The sequence below is a fragment of the Porites lutea genome, chromosome 12 (assembly GCF_958299795.1).
Source record: "Porites lutea chromosome 12, jaPorLute2.1, whole genome shotgun sequence".
Classification (NCBI taxonomy): Eukaryota; Metazoa; Cnidaria; class Anthozoa; order Scleractinia; family Poritidae; genus Porites; species Porites lutea.
Genome location: NC_133212.1, coordinates 12,805,996 through 12,823,018, shown reverse-complemented (window position 1 = coordinate 12,823,018; position 17,023 = coordinate 12,805,996). Strand labels below are relative to the sequence as shown.

Below are 17,023 nucleotides of genomic sequence, written 5' to 3'. Positions count from 1 at the left end.
CAATTAAACCTCCAGCAAAAAAATAGCAACATTTGCCCCTCGGAGACAGCGTACCAGCACAAAGGAACGGGGAAGAAGTGCAAGAAAACAAATCAAGCAGCCATAATTCAGTGACAGCGGCAGTGTCTAATGGACTAACCACATCGCAAGCCCTGACCGAAGTCGAAAACAAGCGACATTTCTAAGCGTAGTTCCAGTCTACTGCATCACACCTTTTTGCTCGGACGCGCTCGTTTCACCGCCCTACCTTTATCCGCCCTGGTTTGGATCTTCCATCGCTCACAGAGTCAGTCATCAGTGTAGCAGTGCAAACCTAATTTAAGCTTAATCGTACCTACAAAAATTTCAAGAAAGGACTCTGCAATATAAAAACCAAAATACCAAAGAAGTCAATAGAATTAGAAGAAAAAGGTATACATATTTACAGGGGGCACCCAACGAAGATTTCCTCCTAATTGCGTTGAAATTATGAAAGAGTTCTCCTTATCGAGTAGATGGCTAGGATGTAAAAGTAGGCGGTGATTTCAGGCTTTATCTTTCGCACCTTCCTGTAGTTCCCAAAGTAGGCGGCTCAAAACTCGAAGTAGCCAGTTTTTAGCCGGCTGCCGCCACTTAATGAGAACCTAATGTAGACTACAGTACTTTTAAATCTCTAGAAGTGCATTCTAAGCGGGGCTATAAAATTTGCATCTGTTCGGTCATCGTAGGGGAACTTGAGGCTTTTCGAAATTACAAGGGCTTCAGTTTTGTTTTCGAGAAAGTATGAGACCGTAAGTTAATTAAGTTCATTTCTTTATCACCTAGAGATATGCCAAGAGATCAGTCAGGCACAATTTAAAAGATTTGACCAACAAGAAACAAGAAAGGTAAATACAATATTAAAATAATTTTATTCTATTTATATACATTAAGCAGTCAAGATAGCAACACAGTGTAGAAGATACCAGAATTCAAGGTCAAAACAAACTACACTGTAAAATTCAAACTGCATGATAAATGGCATAAGACATAATGCTGTCCCTCTCAAACATGCAAAGGATGCCAGCTGGGAATTATGTTTGATGCCCTATGATATATTCTAACTTTTACATAAAAACTTTGATTAAACAATAATATATACTTAGGGGTCAACTGGGATTCGAACCTAGCAAAGAAATGGGATACACATTTCTCCCTGAACTATAACGTGCAAAGTCAGTCTATAAGAAAATATACACCAACTCAACTGTCATTCATACTCAGCAAAGAACTGGGAGGCAGCAGCTTTCTGAACAATTGAATACAAACTTTAATTAGCATTATCCTAATGAGCAAATAGACTAAAATGGGACATGGGTGTTCGAGAATAGAAAGTAGAAATAATATTGTGACATGCTGTCTTCTTAGACTGCATCCACTTACTAAAATTTAAAAAATTATTCCCTTTTTCGTTAACTGAAGAGAGTCGTACAACTTTTTATTTAAGCGCCTTTGAACTGTTTGGTTTAATATCAACCCTTCAAACCAATTCTTTCCTTTTCAAAGTGCCTCGATCAAATGAAGCATTTAAAGACACCCAGGCCCGTGGACAGAATTTTTAAGATACATGGATTTTCTCCTGGGGAGTAATCCCCCTTATATAAGCCAACTAGGTATGTGCCACCCCAAAGGGTATGGTTTTTGCACCTTTTTGGTCTAAAAACGGTCAGGACTTGGAGAACCGGGGGGCACACTCCTGGGATTTCAGTCACTTTTGTAAATAACACAAATAAGCAGCCACGGTTTAAATACTAGGGCTACGCGTGAATCGCCGAGAGAGAGAGAGTTAGCTTCCTTTTTTATTGGGTACTTTGTTTTGCTCTGCGCATAAGTTTTGATTACTCTTTTTAGATAACTCAATCTAAGAGAAGTGAAGGTATATTAAAGTTGTTTCAAACGTGCGGGCTCCAAAAACAAAATGATTTGAAAGGTCTTAATTATGTGCCAGTAATTTTCCTTGCTTTAAATTAGATAAATAAATCCAATCATGGTTAGGGATATTATGTACTAGCTAAGGCTAGGGAACCTAACTTGTGATAGGTAATCACTGATTTCAAAAACCTATCACAATAAAATTGTGACTGCCAGATAAAGAGTATTTCAACAAATCATATCTGACATCATCATTTTGTTATGCTTTTACTAATTTTTTTTTGTCTTCTTCACTCATGTAGGTAACAATCTAAAAACAATCTAACAGAAGTACAGTCATTAATTGTACAGTGCTGACCCAACTAAACCAGGATATTTTCAAAATGGTAAGAGCTTGGAGCTTGTAACAACCCCAATCCCGATCTTTATTTAGTGACTTAATAAATTATGGCTCCTAAGGACCTTCCTTGAAGTATTAGAATACATAAAAATTCTGATATTTATAAAAAGCAATTTACATTTACAACTGGGATTCCAACTCACCAAAAATGGGAGACAGCTGCTCCCTAAACTATGACATAATACATAATATTTATATAAAGTTAATAACCTCTCCCCATTGGCAGTAGTTTTGCATAAAGGTTTTATGCCAGATAACACTATGGAAACACACAAAAAGTAATCCTCCACCCTGGACTAATACCTTAGTCTATAATAGATGGCACTTACTATTTTTAACTTACGATTTTTAAAAACACTAGATAACCTGGCATTTCCAACCCAGCAAGTTGATAGTTAAAACTTGCTATTAAAAATGTGTAGATAAACTGGGATTCCAACCCAGCAAGCAAGGTAGACAGGGGCTCCCTGGACTGAAACTTCAGTCTTTAATACTTATTACTTACTATTAAACTTAGATAAACTGGGATTCCAACCCAGCAAGCAAGGGAGACGGCAGCTCCCTGGACTGATACTTCAGTCGTTAATAGTTATTACTTACTATTACACTTAGAAAAACTGGGATTCCAACCCAGCAAGCAAGGGAGACAGGAGCTCCCTGGACTGTTACTTCAGTCTTTAATACTGTTATTACTTACTATTGAAATTAGATCAACTGGGATTCCAACCCAGCAAGCAAGCGAGACAGGGGCTCCCTGGACTGATACCTCCATCTTTAATAGTTATTACTTACTATTAAAATTAGATAAACTGGGATTCCAACCTTTCAAGCAAGCGAGACAGGAGCTCCCTAGACTGATACTTCAGTCTATAATAGTGTTATTACTTACTATTAAAATTAGATAAACTGGGATTCCAACCCAGCAAGCAAGGGAGACAGGAGCTCCCTGGACTGATACTTCAGTCTTTAATAGTCTTATTACTTACTATTAAAATTAGATAAACTGGGATTCCAACGAAGCAAGCAAGGGAGACACAAGCTCCCTGGACTGATACTTCAGTCTTTAATAGTCTTATTACTTACTATTAAAAGTAGATAAACTGGGATTCCAACCCAGCAAGCAAGCGAGACAGGAGCTCCCTGGACTGTTACTTCAGTCTTTAATACTGTTATTACTTACTATTGAAATTAGATAAACTGGGATTCCAACCCAGCAAGCAAGGGAGACAGGAGCTCCCTGGACTGATACTTCAGTCTATAATATTGTTATTACTTACTATTAAAATTAGATAAACTGGGATTCCAACGAAGCAAGCAAGGGAGACACAAGCTCCCTGGACTGATACTTCAGTCTATAATATTGTTATTACTTACTATTAAAATTAGATGAACTGGGATTCCAACGAAGCAAGCAAGGGAGACACAAGCTCCCTGGACTGATACTTCAGTCTATAATATTGTTATTACTTACTATTAAAATTAGATGAACTGGGATTCCAACGAAGCAAGCAAGGGAGACACAAGCTCCCTGGACTGATACTTCAGTCTTTAATAGTGTTATTACTTACTATTAAAAGTAGATAAACTGGGATTCCAACCCAGCAAGCAAGCGAGACAGGAGCTCCCTGGACTGTTACTTCAGTCTTTAATACTGTTATTACTTACTATTGAAATTAGATAAACTGGGATTCCAACCCAGCAAGCAAGGGAGACAAGAGATCCCTGGACTGATACTTCAGTCTATAATATTGTTATTACTTACTATTAAAATTAGATAAACTGGGATTCCAACGAAGCAAGCAAGGGAGACACAAGCTCCCTGGACTGATACTTCAGTCTTTAATAGTCTTATTACTTACTATTAAAAGTAGATAAACTGGGATTCCAACCCAGCAAGCAAGCGAGACAGGAGCTCCCTGGACTGTTACTTCAGTCTTTAATACTGTTATTACTTACTATTGAAATTAGATAAACTGGGATTCCAACCCAGCAAGCAAGGGAGACAGGAGCTCCCTGGACTGATACTTCAGTCTATAATATTGTTATTACTTACTATTAAAATTAGATAAACTGGGATTCCAACGAAGCAAGCAAGGGAGACACAAGCTCCCTGGACTGATACTTCAGTCTATAATATTGTTATTACTTACTATTAAAATTAGATGAACTGGGATTCCAACGAAGCAAGCAAGGGAGACACAAGCTCCCTGGACTGATACTTCAGTCTTTAATAGTGTTATTACTTACTATTAAAAGTAGATAAACTGGGATTCCAACCCAGCAAGCAAGCGAGACAGGAGCTCCCTGGACTGTTACTTCAGTCTTTAATACTGTTATTACTTACTATTGAAATTAGATAAACTGGGATTCCAACCCAGCAAGCAAGGGAGACAAGAGATCCCTGGACTGATACTTCAGTCTTTAATAGTGCTATTACTTACTATTTAAAGTAGATAAACTGGGATTCCAACCCAGCAAGCAAGCGAGACGGGAGCTCCCTGGACTGATACTTCAGTCTATAATATTGTTATTACTTACTATTAAAATTAGATAAACTGGAATTCCAACGAAGCAAGCAAGGGAGACACAAGCTCCCTGGACTGATACTTCAGTCTTTAATAGTCTTATTACTTACTATTAAAAGTAGATAAACTGGGATTCCAACCCAGCAAGCAAGCGAGACAGGAGCTCCCTGGACTGTTACTTCAGTCTTTAATACTGTTATTACTTACTATTGAAATTAGATAAACTGGGATTCCAACCCAGCAAGCAAGCGAGACAGGAGCTCCCTGGACTGTTACTTCAGTCTTTAATACTGTTATTACTTACTATTGAAATTAGATAAACTGGGATTCCAACCCAGCAAGCAAGGGAGACAGGAGCTCCCTGGACTGATACTTCAGTCTATAATATTGTTATTACTTACTATTAAAATTAGATAAACTGGGATTCCAACGAAGCAAGCAAGGGAGACACAAGCTCCCTGGACTTATACTTCAGTCTATAATATTGTTATTACTTACTATTAAAATTAGATGAACTGGGATTCCAACGAAGCAAGCAAGGGAGACACAAGCTCCCTGGACTGATACTTCAGTCTTTAATAGTGTTATTACTTACTATTAAAAGTAGATAAACTGGGATTCCAAGCCAGCAAGCAAGCGAGACAGGAGCTCCCTGGACTGTTACTTCAGTCTTTAATACTGTTATTACTTACTATTGAAATTAGATAAACTGGGATTCCAACCCAGCAAGCAAGGGAGACAAGAGATCCCTGGACTGATACTTCAGTCTTTAATAGTGCTATTACTTACTATTTAAAGTAGATAAACTGGGATTCCAACCCAGCAAGCAAGCGAGACAGGAGCTCCCTGGACTGTTACTTCAGTCTTTAATACTGTTATTACTTACTATTGAAATTAGATAAACTGGGATTCCAACCCAGCAAGCAAGGGAGACAGGAGCTCCCAGGACTGATAACTCCATCTTTAATAGTTATTACTTACCATTAAAATTAGATAAACTGGGATTCCAACCCAGCAAGCAAGCGAGACAGGAGCTCCCTGGACTGATACTTCAGTCTTTAATAGTGTTATTACTTACTGTTAAAATTAGATAAACTGGGATTCCAACCCAGCAAGCAAGGGAGACAGGAGCTCCCTGGACTTATACTTCAGTCTTTAATAGTGTTATTACTTACTATTAAAAGAAGATAAACTGGGATTCCAACCCAGCAAGCAAGGAAGACACGAGCTCCTTGGTCTGATACTTCAGTCTTTAATAGTGTTATTACTTACTATTAAAATTAGATAAACTGGGATTCCAACCCAGCAAGCAAGGGAGACAGGGGCTCCCTGGACTTATACTTCAGTCAATGAGAGATGAAACTTACTTTTAAAAGAAAGCATTTACTGGGATTCCAATGCAGCAAGCTAGAATTAATAAGATAAGTAATACCTGGAGTGACACTAGAGTCTATTATGCATGTAGTTGAACCTTTAATACCCTAATTCTTGAACTAAATGAGGTGCATTAAACCTTAGCTTCAATTATTATTGATAGTATTATACTGTTCGAGCAGCAGCAATTCTTTCAATAAATTTAATAGCAGCCATAAGTAGAAAAAGGGGATTCCAAAAACAAAGTTGGCTTATTGTTGCCAATACAGTGGCCTCAAGCCAGGTGGAGGGTTTCGTGCGTTCCACAGGGTGCTTGTCTACTTATGCGGTGAGAGTGGTACTGAGCCATCAGTTACACCGAGGTCTGGGTGGTCGCCTCTGACCGACAGGTGATGTATTGGGCGCCTGATAAGAAAACGGCCGTTGCACTCAAGTGCTTATCGACTCATTCTGCAGTGGTGCAGAGCTTTACGAGTGATACTGCACGGGCCGTAGCAGTGTACCGCTCATCGGGTCATGCCATATCTCAGCTTCTGTCACGAAACAAGTCTGTTGTAAGCACTCATGCCCAGGTGTCCCGGTTTGGACGCAAGCGGAGGTCCCCCAATTTATATGGCCGTTGCACTCACGTGCGTCTCGGATACTGCACAGGCCATACACCCTTTTCTTTAGGTCATGCCATATCTCAGCTTCTGTAAAGAAACGGGTTTTTTCAAGCCTTTAATTTTTTTTTTTTTTTTTTTGTTTAAATGAAAAAAATCTCAGTTATTTTAGGTATAATTTCAGATTTTCTTGGAAAGAGTTGTTGCTCTAAGAAGATTATCACTGATTTTCAAAGTAATATGCACTTAGGGTAACTGGGATTCCAGCCCAGCAACCAAGGGAGACAGGAGCTCCCGGACTGATACTTAGAATAGATAAAACTTACTATTAAAACTAGATAAACTGGGATTCCAACCCAGCAAGAAAGGGAGACAGCAGCGCCCTGCACTGATACTTCAGTCAATAATAGATGAAACTTAGTATTAAAACTAGATAAACTGGGATTCCAACCCAGCAAGCAAGGGAGACAGGAGCTCCCTGGACTGATACTTCAGTGTTTGATAGTGTTATTACTTACTATTAAAAGTAGATTAACTGGGATTCCAACCCAGCAAGCAAGGGAGACATGGGCTCCCTGGACTGATACTTCAGTCTTTAATAGTTATTACTTACTATTAAAACTAGATAAACTGGGATTCCAACCCAGGAAGCAAGGGAGACAGGAGCTCCCTGGACTGATACTTCAGTCAATAATAGACGAAACTTACTATTAAAACTGGATAAACTGGGATTCCAACTTAGCAAGCAAGGGAGACAGGAGCTCCCTGGACTGATACTTCAGTCTATAACAGATAAAATGTACTATTAAAACTAGATATACTGGGATTCCAACCCTGCAAGCAAGGGAGACAGGGGCTCCCTGGACTGATACTTCAGTCAATGAGAGATGAAACTTACTGTTAAAAGAAAGCATTTACTGGGATTCCAATGCAGCAAGCTAGAATTAATAAGATAAGTAATACCTGGAGTGACACTAGAGTCTATTATGCATGTAGTTGAACCTTTAATACCCTAATTCTAGAACTAAATGAGGTGCATTACACCTTAGCTTTAATTATTATTGATAGTATTATACTGTTCGAGCAGCAGCAATTCTTTCAATAAATTTAATAGCAGCCATAAGTAGAAAAAGGGGATTCCAAAAACAAAGTTGGCTTATTGTTGCCAATACAGTGGCCTCAAGCCAGGTGGAGGGTTTCGTGCGTTCCACAGGGTGCTTGTCTACTTATGCGGTGAGAGTGGTACTGAGCCATCAGTTACACCGAGGTCTGGGTGGTCGCCTCTGACCGACAGGTGATGTATTGGGCGCCTGATAAGAAAACGGCCGTTGCACTCAAGTGCTTATCGACTCATTCTGCAGTGGTGCAGAGCTTTACGAGTGATACTGCACGGGCCGTAGCAGTGTACCGCTCATCGGGTCATGCCATATCTCAGCTTCTGTCACGAAACAAGTCTGTTGTAAGCGCTCATGCCCAGGTGTCCCGGTTTGGACGCAAGCGGAGGTCCCCCAATTTATATGGCCGTTGCACTCACGTGCGTCTCGGATACTGCACAGGCCATACACCCTTTTCTTTAGGTCATGCCATATCTCAGCTTCTGTAAAGAAACGGGTTTTTTCAAGCCTTTAATTTTTTTTTTTTTTTTTTTGTTTAAATGAAAAAAATCTCAGTTATTTTAGGTATAATTTCAGATTTTCTTGGAAAGAGTTGTTGCTCTAAGAAGATTATCACTGATTTTCAAAGTAATATGCACTTAGGGTAACTGGGATTCCAGCCCAGCAACCAAGGGAGACAGGAGCTCCCGGACTGATACTTAGAATAGATAAAACTTACTATTAAAACTAGATAAACTGGGATTCCAACCCAGCAAGAAAGGGAGACAGCAGCGCCCTGCACTGATACTTCAGTCAATAATAGATGAAACTTAGTATTAAAACTAGATAAACTAGGATTCCAACCCAGCAAGCAAGGGAGACAGGAGCTCCCTGGACTGATACTTCAGTGTTTGATAGTGTTATTACTTACTATTAAAAGTAGATTAACTGGGATTCCAACCCAGCAAGCAAGGGAGACATGGGCTCCCTGGACTGATACTTCAGTCTTCAATAGTTATTACTTACTATTAAAACTAGATAAACTGGGATTCCAACCCAGGAAGCAAGGGAGACAGGAGCTCCCTGGACTGATACTTCAGTCAATAATAGACGAAACTTACTATTAAAACTGGATAAACTGGGATTCCAACTTAGCAAGCAAGGGAGACAGGAGCTCCCTGGACTGATACTTCAGTCTATAACAGATAAAATGTACTATTAAAACTAGATATACTGGGATTCCAACCCTGCAAGCAAGGGAGACAGGGGCTCCCTGGACTGATACTTCAGTCAATGAGAGATGAAACTTACTGTTAAAAGAAAGCATTTACTGGGATTCCAATGCAGCAAGCTAGAATTAATAAGATAAGTAATACCTGGAGTGACACTAGAGTCTATTATGCATGTAGTTGAACCTTTAATACCCTAATTCTAGAACTAAATGAGGTGCATTACACCTTAGCTTTAATTATTATTGATAGTATTATACTGTTCGAGCAGCAGCAATTCTTTCAATAAATTTAATAGCAGCCATAAGTAGAAAAAGGGGATTCCAAAAACAAAGTTGGCTTATTGTTGCCAATACAGTGGCCTCAAGCCAGGTGGAGGGTTTCGTGCGTTCCACAGGGTGCTTGTCTACTTATGCGGTGAGAGTGGTACTGAGCCATCAGTTACACCGAGGTCTGGGTGGTCGCCTCTGACCGACAGGTGATGTATTGGGCGCCTGATAAGAAAACGGCCGTTGCACTCAAGTGCTTATCGACTCATTCTGCAGTGGTGCAGAGCTTTATGAGTGATACTGCACGGGCCGTAGCGGTGTACCGCTCATCGGGTCATGCCATATCTCAGCTTCTGTCACGAAACAAGTCTGTTGTAAGCGCTCATGCCCAGGTGTCCCGGTTTGGACGCAAGCGGAGGTCCCCCAATTTATATGGCCGTTGCACTCACGTGCGTCTCGGATACTGCACAGGCCATACACCCTTTTCTTTAGGTCATGCCATATCTCAGCTTCTGTAACGAAACGGGTTTTTTCGAGCCTTTAATTTTTTTTTTTTTTTTTGTTTAAATAAAAAAAATCTCAGTTATTTTAGGTATAATTTCAGATTTTCTTGGAAAGAGTTGTTGCTCTAAGAAGATTATCACTGATTTTCAAAGTAATATGCACTTAGGGTAACTGGGATTCCAGCCCAACAACCAAGGGAGACAGTAGCTCCCGGACTGATACTTCAGTCAAGAATAGATAAAACTTACTATTAAAACTAGATAAACTGAGATTCCAACCCAGCAAGAAAGGGAGACAGCAGCTCCCTGCACTGATACTTCAGTCAATAATAGATGAAACTTACTATTAAAACTAGATAAACTAGGATTCCAACCCAGCAAGCAAGGGAGACAGGAGCTCCCAGCACTGATACTTCAGTCATTAATAGATGAAACTTACTATTAAAACTAGATAAACTGGGATTCCAACCCAGCAAGCAAGGGAGACAGGCGCTCCCTCGACTGATACTTCAGTCAATAATAGATGAAACTTACTATTAAAACTAGATAAACTAGGATTCCAACCCAGCAAGCAAGGGAGACAGGAGCTCCCAGCACTGATACCTCAGTCAATAATAGATAAAATTACTATTAAAACTAGATAAACTGGGATTCCAACCCAGCAAGCAAGGGAGACAGGAGCTCCCTGGACTGATACTTCAGTCAATAATAGATGAAACTTACTATTAAAAGTAGGTAAACAGGGATTCCAACCCAGCAAGCAAGGGAAACAGGAGCTCCCTGGACTGATTCTTCAGTCAATAATAGATAAAACTTAGTATTAAAACTAGATAAAATGGGATTCCAACCCAGCAAGCAAGGGACACAGCAGCTCCCTGGACTGATACTTCAGACAATATTTGATAAAACTTAGTGTTAACACTAGATAAACTGGGATTCCAACCCAGCAAGCAAGGGAGACAGAGGCTCCCTGGACTGATACTTCAGTCATTAATAGATGAAACTTACTATTAAAACTAGATAAACTGGGATTCCAACTCAGTAAGCAAGGGAGACAGGAGCTCCCTGGACTGATACTTCAGTGTTTGATAGTGTTATTACTTACTATTAAAAGTAGATTAACTGGGATTCCAACCCAGCAAGCAAGGGAGACATGGGCTCCCTGGACTGATACTTCAGTCTTTAATAGTTATTACTTACTATTAAAAATAGATAAACTGGGATTCCAACCCAGCAAGCAAGGGAGACAGGAGCTCTCTGGACTGATACTTCAGTCAATAATAGACGAAACTTACTATTAAAACTGGATAAACTGGGATTCCAACTCAGCAAGCAAGGGAGACAGGAGCTCCCTGGACTGATACTTCAGTCTATAACAGATAAAATGTACTATTAAAACTAGATATACTGGGATTCCAACCCTGCAAGCAAGGGAGACAGGGGCTCCCTGGACTGATACTTCAGTCAATGAGAGATGAAACTTACTGTTAAAAGAAAGCATTTACTGGGATTCCAATGCAGCAAGCTAGAATTAATAAGCTAAGTAATACCTGGAGTGACACTAGAGTCTATTATGCATGTAGTTGAACCTTTAATACCCTAATTCTAGAACTAAATGAGGTGCATTACACCTTAGCTTTAATTATTATTGATAGTATTATACTGTTCGAGCAGCAGCAATTCTTTCAATAAATTTAATAGCAGCCATAAGTAGAAAAAGGGGATTCCAAAAACAAAGTTGGCTTATTGTTGCCAATACAGTGGCCTCAAGCCTGCTGGAGGGTTTCATGCGTTCCACAGGGTGCTTGTCTACTTATGCGGTGAGAGTGGTACTGAGCCATCAGTTACACCGAGGTCTGGGTGGTCGCCTCTGACCGACAGGTGATGTATTGGGCGCCTGATAAGAAAACGGCCGTTGCACTCAAGTGCTTATCGACTCATTCTGCAGTGGTGCAGAGCTTTACGAGTGATACTGCACGGGCCGTAGCGGTGTACCGCTCACTGATTTTCAAAGTAATATGCACTTAGGGTAACTCGGATTCCAGCCCAGCAACCAAGGGAGACAGTACCTCCCGGACTGATACTTCAGTCAAGAATAGATAAAACTTACTATTAAAACTAGATAAACTGAGATTCCAACCCAGCAAGAAAGGGAGACAGCAGCTCCCTGCACTGATACTTCAGTCAATAATAGATGAAACTTAGTATTAAAACTAGATAAACTGGGATTCCAACCCAGCAAGCAAGGGAGACAGGAGCTCCCTGGACTGATACTTCAGTCAATAATAGGTGAAACTTACTATTAAAACTAGATAATCTAGGATTCCAACCCAGCAAGCAACGGAGACAGGAGCTCCCTGGACTGATACTTCAGTCAATAATAGATGAAACTTACTATTAAAACTAGATAAACTGGGATTACAACCCAGCAAGCAAGAGAGACAGGAGCTTCCTAGACTGATACTTCAGTCATTAATAGGTGAAACTTACTATTAAAACTAGATAATCTGGGATTCCAACCCAGCAAACAAGGGAGACAGCAGCTCCCTGGACTGATACTTTAGTCAATAATAGATGAAACTTACTATTAAAACTAGATAAACTGGGATTCCAACCAACCAAGCAAGGGGAACAGGAGCTCCCGGACCGATACTTCAGTCATTAATAGATGAAACTTACTCTTAAAACTAGATAAACTGGGATTCCAACCCAGCAAGCAAGAGAGACAGGAGCTCCTTGGACTGATACTTCAGTCAATAATAGATGAAACTTACTATAAAAACTAGATAAACTGGGATTTAAACCGGCAAGCAAGGGAGACAGGAGCTCCCTGGACTGATGCTTCAGTCAATAATAGATAAAACTTACTATTAAAACTAGATAAAATGGGATTCCAACCCGCAAGCAAGGGAGACAGGAGCTCCCTGGACTGATGCTTCAGTCAATAATAGATAAAACTTACTATTAAAACTAGATAAACTGGGATTCCAACCCAGCAAGCAAGGGAGACAGGAGCTCCCTGGACTGATACTTCAGTCAATAATAGATGAAACCTTCTTTTAAAACTAGATAAACTGGGATTCTAACCCAGCAAGCAAGGTAGACAGGAGCTCCCGGACTGATACTTCAGTCAATAATAGGTGAAACTTACTATTAAAACTAGATAAACTGTTATTTCAACCCAGTAAGCAAGGGAGACAGAAGCTCCCTGGACTGATACTTTAGTCAATAATAGATGAAACTTTTTATTAAAACTAGATAAACAGGGATTCCAACCCAACAAGAAAGGGAGACAGAGGCTCCCTGGACTGATACTTCAGTCAATAATAGATGAAACTAATACTATTAAAACTAGATAAACTGGGATTCTAGCCCAGCAAGCAAGGGAGAGAGGAGCTCCCTGGACTGATACTTTAGTCAATAATAGATGAAACTAATACTATTAAAACTAGATAAACTGGGATTCTAGCCCAGCAAGCAAGGGAGAGAGGAGCTCCCTGGACTAATACTTTAGTCAATAATAGATGAAACTAATACTATTAAAACTAGATAAACTGGGATTCTAGCCCAGCAAGCAAGGGAGAGAGGAGCTCCCTGGACTGATACTTTAGTCAATAATAGATGAAACTTATATTAAAACTAGATAAAGTGGTATTCCAACCCAGCAAGCAAGGGATTCATGGGCTTCCTTGGCTGATACTTCAGTCTATCATAGTTATTACTTACTATGAAAATTAGAGAAACTGGGACTCCAACCCAGCAAGCAATGGAGTCAGGAGTTCCCTGGACTGATACTTCAGTCTATCGTAGTTATTACTTACTATTAAAATTAGATAAACTGGGATTCCAACCCAGCAATCAAGGGAGACTGGAGCTCCTTAGTCTGAGAAGAAGAACACCCAATTGCATTTGCCTGAAATCTGCTGTTAATTAGGACCAAGGAGATATACCCTTAGAAAGTTTCCACTTGAGAAGATATGAGAACTCCCGTAATGTCTTTGCCTGATATCTGCTCTTAACTAGGGCCAATGGGATTTGCAGTCACTATCATTTTATTTGAGGAGAGAACTGTTTTCACTTTAATTTAATTTATTTTTAATTGCGTATAATTTCATTTAACATGGAAGAGACACTTCATGGATCTGTTAATAAACTTTTAATAGAATTATTACTATTATTATAATTGTTATTGTTATTATTATTATTACTGATATACCATTAGATGATTAGATACCATAAAAAGATAATAACTGTAATGATTCAAATTGTATATTTCACTTAGTAAACATAGATTTGAACCTGGAAATTATTTAAGTGTTTGACTCTCCACTGTTATATCTTTGCAGGTTATAACAAGGCTTTTGCTGGACGCTTTAAATATATCTAAGTGGAGACGTCGGAAATGAATTTATTGTATTTACAATGTAACTTTACGATTATGCGCAGTTGTTGTTACAGGGAAAATGCTATTTGAGGGTGCAGTGAGAGTCGACTTGTCTTTATTGATATGATTTTTTATGTCACGGCCCACTAAGAATATCTGCTGATGGTCAGATATTTTTAGTGGCCGTTAAACTTCATTTCTTATCTATATCCCTTATCGGTGCAAATCAAAATAGGTTGTATTAGTTCAATTTACGTCTGTTGGTAACATCCTCTAAGCGCTTGTTTCTTTTTCTTTAGCTTTTTTATTTTATAGATTGAATCTACCCGGTTATTTTTGTTCATCACGTGGGGAGGCGTTTTCTACGCTTCAGGTATAAGGGATATGTTTCTTTGCATTAATCCCCGGTTTTCTCCTTAGGCCTAGGTGTCGAGCACCACGAGGAGCTCGAGGAGTTCGGATTGATATACTCTAGAATAAGAGCACAACATCGTATGTGTAGTACCCGGCGTCGTTTGCTAGTGAGAGAATAGAGAACAAAGAAGTGAACGACTGAAATGAACTCATTTATCTCTATAGCAAACGGGAGCCAGAAAAATAAGTTTCTTATATGTGCTTATTGCAAAAAGTACGTTTAAACCCGAAAATGGTGTTGGGTTTGGCAGAAGTACCTGAATTTTTTATCGTTGAGATTCTTTATATATATTTTGCTAACAGATACTTACTTTGGTCGTTATATTTACTGAGTTCAGGTTCCTTTTTTAAATTGCACTTTTATAGTTTACAAAGATTGAAAAATCGTCATCTGGTGGAACCTGTACTAGCTGATGAAACAACACCAACAATGAAAGGTACGTTATCTCTTGAGAAGAATTGAATAACCCCAGTTTTTGCAACAGGGTTCGAACAGGGGCGGTCCAAAAAATAACGGGCTGTTAGACTGTAAATCACTTAAATAACTAACCAACGCGAAAAACAAGAGCACAAAAATAACCAGTACTCAAATTTCTCTATTTCTACAGTCTACTGATAAACATTGCACTTTCTTCTGTTTTAGGACGTGTTTCTCAAGTTGAACATCTGAAGAAATGCCTGCGTGTTACGATACAGCTAAAGTGAAGATGTAGCGATCAAGATGAAATACTTTAGAAAATTAATCTAACAATTTTTTTTTTCCAGTAATATAAAAGCTAAATAAAACTTTGTAGAATTCTGCTACAGTAGCAGTCAACATTTTCGAAGGAGGACTTTCCTTCTTACGGAAACAACTGCTACTGGGCAACAATGGCTTTTTTTTGTGTGTTCTGAAATTATTAAGGATAGGTCTATTCAAAATATCTTTAATGTTAATCTTCGTGTTCCTAAACACTTAAATGACTGTAATGAACACTCTCGCCATTTTTCGGGGGTACTCGTTGACTACTTTGGCTTGCGTTAATCTTCAAATACTAGACCTACCATAACTTCGAACACGCGCTATGGTAAACGCTTACAGTAATGCCTTTACAAAATTGCGTTCATTGAAATGAACACTGTCCCCATCTTTCGGGGATACTTTCGGCAACTTTTGACCACTATCTTTGACTTCTTCGGCCTGCGTTAAGTCTTCATGTTTACTTACCATTTCTACGAACCGGCGCTATCGTAAATGGTTATATGCCTTTGTCAAAATGAATACTCTTGCCATCCTTCGGGGTACTTTCGGTAACTTTCGACCACTATCATTGACTACTTCGACTTGCGTCAGTCTTCATAGAACCTTATGAGTACCATTACTTCGAACGCGCGCTATCGCCAACTTGTGAACACTAAAATGTTAATGAACACCCTTCGGGGTACTTTCGGTAACTTTCGCCAACTTGTGAACACTATAATGTTAATGAACACCCTCGCAATCCTTCGGGGTACTTTCGGTAACTTTCGACCACTATCATTGACTACTTCGGCTTGCGTCAGTCTTCATAGAGACTTGTACCATTACTTGGAACGCGCGCTATCGCCAACTTGTGAACACTATAACGTTAATGAGCACCCTCGCAATCCTTCAGGGTACTTTCGGTAACTTTCGACCACTATTGCTGACTACTTCGGCTTGCGTTAATATTCATTATAAACTTACTACTGATTACTTCGAACGCGCGCTATAGCAAACATTTAAATGTCTTTGCGAGCTTCGCGCAAAACCGGCCTCCTGTAAATCTAAAAAGGGCCTCTAGCTGTCACCATAATGTTTTAAACCAAATTTATACCGACTTGTTTAAAGGTGTATCTTCTTTTTAACACTATGTATTTACATGAATGTTTTTGCGCTCTTGTTAACCTTCCGTCGCCGTTATCAATTATTTTATGCTTTGTTGTGTATAGAGTGCTTTAGTAACCTTTATTTCTATAACTAATACGCTTTCGATCGCGCGATTCCGTACACTTGGCGAACGTGCATCAACTTCGTTAACTTCACGCAATGTTACCCGATCTTGTAACTTTTCATTCTCGATCCTCAACTGTGGTCTCGGTTGCCTTGAGGGTAGACGGTAGAGATTTGCTTTGCGTTTAAAGTGAATGGTATTTGGTTAATGTATATAACGTTATACATAATAAGCCCAATATGTAATGTAAAGGAGTTGATAATGGATAAGCCACATAAAGAATGTGGAATAGTGGGTTGTAAGCTATTGATTCTATAAATTTATACCAAGCTGCAACTGTTGAGTTAATCAAGGGATTGACTTTTAAAGAAACTGCAGTGATAAACT

At 39.3% G+C, this 17,023-nt stretch overlaps 1 long non-coding RNA gene across 1 annotated transcript; it reads left to right on the top strand.

Annotated features, from left to right (window-relative positions):
• Positions 1-802: 802 nt before the first annotated feature.
• On the top strand, positions 803-15,122 carry LOC140921670 (uncharacterized). Its single transcript, XR_012164033.1, has 3 exons — positions 803-866; positions 14,586-14,643; positions 15,051-15,122. It is a non-coding gene; the product is annotated as an uncharacterized lncRNA (long non-coding RNA).
• The last annotated feature ends 1,901 nt before the right edge of the window (positions 15,123-17,023 follow it).